Below are 3882 nucleotides of genomic sequence, written 5' to 3'. Positions count from 1 at the left end.
CTTCACCTGCAGATCATCTCAAACCTCAGCAACTTCACCTGCAGATCTTCACACTCGTGACGGAGGAGACCAGAAACGAACCTGAGCCTAGACCCAGATCCCAGATCGGCGTCATCCCAGGTCCCAGATCGGCGTCATCGATTCCCCGGCGTCATCAGAGAGGACCCAGACCACCGGCGCCGCTTTTCAAACCCACTGATCTCAACTCGGCCTCAATCCAGACTGTTTTTGAGACCCACCGATCTCCCCCGACCTCGACCCAGACTGCTTGTAGACTCGTCCCAACTGCAGATCCTAGCGCAGCCCAGCCTCCGCGCGCACGCCAATCCCAGCGGCCTTCACTCAGCCCTCACTGGCCTCCATTTTCCCGTGGACCAGAACTCCACTTTGATCTGAGGTTATAAACTCGTGCAAATCCAAAGAAAAGAAAGAAAGAAAGTTTTTTTTAAAAAAAAAAATAAAAATAAAAAATAAAAAAAAAAAAACTAACTTTTATTATTGCACGATCTGTTATTCCGCTGCATACTTTGTGATTGTGTGATCGATATTCCTACTATATTATTGCAATGGGTGGTGATGAAAATGAAGGTCAGAGTTCCAAGATCAATGAGGTCCAAAAAGTTGAGGTTTCTGTCCGAAGTTCAGACAGTGGTTCTTTTGGGGGTCCAAAACTCAATGGGACCAATTTCCGAACGTGGAAGAAGATTATGTCTGTCCATCTTCGTGGCATACACAAGATGGGTCATGTGACTGGAATAACCAAAGCTCCTAGTGACGAGGATATGGATGTCTATACTAAGTGGGAGGATGATGATGGATCTGTGATGGCAATCTTATTCAAAGCCATGACTGATGATGTGCTACAATTGGTGGAAGGGTGTGAGACAGCTGAAGCAATATGGAAGACATTGGGGGATCTATATACAAATGAGTCTGATTTTATACAGATTCATGAATTAATGTGCAAAGCTGCAAGTATGCAACAGAATAGGCAATCAATAGCTGTGTATTTCACCAAGCTGAAGAATGTATGGGCTGAAATTGATCAGAAACGTCCTTGTAAGATCAAGAATCAGGAGGATCTTGTGTGGTACCAGAAGGAGAAGGAACTTGAAAGAGTTCATGTATTCTTGAGAGGGCTTGATGATAAGCATAACAATGCCAAAGGAGAATTGCTCAGAATGACAGACCCTCCTAGTCTAAACACAGCTTTTACATACATCCGCAAGGATGAGTCTCAGCAGGACAGTATCAAACATGCACAGGTTGAAGTGTCTAGCCTAGCCATTCAAGCAAAATCACCAGCACCGCTTCTCCAACAGCAGAGATCAGTCCCACTTTATCAGCAAGGACCTCCACCAGGCTTTCCCAATCGCCCTCGTCCGCAATGTTCTTATTGCAATGATGTTGGGCATGTTCGAGCGACTTGTTGGAAATTGAACCCGCACCTTAAGCCTAAAAGACAAGGTTATCATCCTAAGGCGAAAGCAGCTGCTGTTCAATTGGTTCAAGAACCAGATTTCTATGGAGTGGCCGGACAGGATCATCATACAGCAGGTGGGGCTACTCCTACAGTATCTATAGCTGGTCGTGGTAAGATTGGTATGGCTTTAAAGGTTTCTAACTTTGTTGGTTCTGATACATGGATTATTGATTCTGGTGCCTCCGATCATATGACTTATGATAAATCGTATTTTACTGAGTTGTCTTCCCCTTCAGTGTCCTATGTCACCAATGCCAATGGTGAAGCTTTTCCTGTGTTAGGGTCAGGGTCAGTGCGTATTACTCCCACATTAGAACTTCATAATGTGTTATATGTGCCTGACTTGTCTCATCACTTGATATCTGTCCCACAGTTGAATACTGAGTCTAAATGCTCCGTAACCTTTTATCCTATGTATGTGATTTTTCAGGATCTTCTCACCAGGGAGTTAATCGGTCGGGGGTATCTGAGGGGCAGGTTGTTCCATCTAGATCAGACATACGCAGGGGAGAAACCAGGAGCACATCCCTGCGCCGCTTTGACTTCGAATTCTGATAAGCTAAGTGAAATTTGGTTGTGGCATCGCCGTTTAGGGCATCCATCTTTTAGTCTTATGAGAAAAACCATGCCTACTCTGTTTATTGGTGTGGATGAGTCTGCTTTACATTGTGAAACATGTGTCTTGGCCAAGAGTCATCGTGCTACTTATTCTCCTAGTGTTTCTAATAAAAGTGTTATTCCTTTTGAGTTGATTCATTCTGATGTTTGGGGACCTTCTCGAGAACCCACTGTGTCCGGTATGAGATATTTTGTGTTATTTATTGATGATTGTACGCGATTGTCATGGGTTGCTCTTCTTAAAACCAAAGATGAAGTCTTTCCAGCTTTTCAAACTTTTCGTACTCTTGTTCAAACACAATATCATAACACCATTAAAGTCCTTCGTTCTGACAATGGGGGGGAATATGTTAATCATGTTTTCCAAGATTTTTTTGAAACCCATGGGATTGTTCACCAAACCACATGTCCACAAACACCGGAACAAAATGGAGTATCTGAAAGAAAAAACCGTCATTTACTAGATATGGCTCGTGCCCTTCTCTTTAGTGCTCATATGCCTAAGTATCTTTGGGGCGAGGCTGTACATGCTTCCTCCCATCTTATCAATCGTCTTCCATCTAGTGTCCTTCGGGGAAGAATTCCATTTGAGGTTCTTGCATCTCATGTCTCCTTACCTTCATTTCATAATCTTCCAGCTCGTGTCTTTGGTTGTGTTGCGTTTGTCCATATTCCTAAAAACCAGCGGTCTAAGTTGGATGCCCGAGCGCTTAAGTGTGTGTTTGTGGGCTACGGAGGTTATCAGAAAGGGTACAAGTGCTATCATCCACCAACCAGAAAATACTATGTCACTATGGATGTTACTTTCTTTGAGGACATGAGTTATTTTTCCCCCTCAGATAAAGCTCTTCAGGGGGAGAATTCATATTTTGAAGAACTGTATCATGGAGAGGGGGAGGAATCAGGAAGCAGAGAAGAAGTTGCACAGGCAATAGGTATTTTGACAGATCCAGTTGAGAACATCAGCTCATCACCTCCAGAAACAGAAGCTCCAGACATCCAGGCATCAGTTTCGATCACTGAGAATGAGGTTGAAGACACAACTGCCCCTCCTACTATCGCCTCTACCCCTGACCCACTACTTCCTGGTACTGAAGATCACCCGTTTGAGGTATGTCCATCCATTGGTACTAGTAGTAGTGATTCTAATGTTGAGCAACATGTATTACCAAATAGGACCACTCGAGGTCAATCAGCCAAAAGATATGAACCTACTCTCACTGCCAAATCAAAATATCCAGTAGCCAACTATATGTCTACTAGGAGGTTGTCTAAGTCATATGAATCATTTGTGAATCAAATATCTGCTGTATCAGTACCTAACAAAGTGCAGGATGCGTTGGGGGATCCAAAGTGGAGGAAGGCAATGGAGGAAGAGATGGAGGCGTTGCAGAAAAACAATACTTGGCAACTTGTACCTCCACTACCAGGCAAGAAGGCTGTAGGTTGTCGTTGGGTGTTTACTGTAAAGCATAATGCAGATGGATCAGTGAATCGGTACAAAGCGCGGCTTGTAGCAAAGGGGTTTACTCAGACGTATGGTATAGACTACGATGAAACATTTGCTCCTGTTGCCAAGATGAACACTATTCGGGTTCTGCTCTCATTTGCTGCTAGTTTAAACTGGCCACTCCGACAGTTTGATGTCAAGAATGCATTTCTTCATGGAGAGTTAGCCGAGGAAGTGTACATGAGCCTTCCACCTGGGTATGTAGTGGCTTCTCCTGGTGATTTTGTATGCAGATTGAGAAAATCTCTGTATGGTCTCAAACAGTCACCTC

Source organism: Rosa rugosa, chromosome 4 (assembly GCF_958449725.1).
Source record: "Rosa rugosa chromosome 4, drRosRugo1.1, whole genome shotgun sequence".
Classification (NCBI taxonomy): domain Eukaryota; kingdom Viridiplantae; phylum Streptophyta; class Magnoliopsida; order Rosales; family Rosaceae; genus Rosa; species Rosa rugosa.
Note: the sequence above shows the minus strand (reverse complement) of the source record.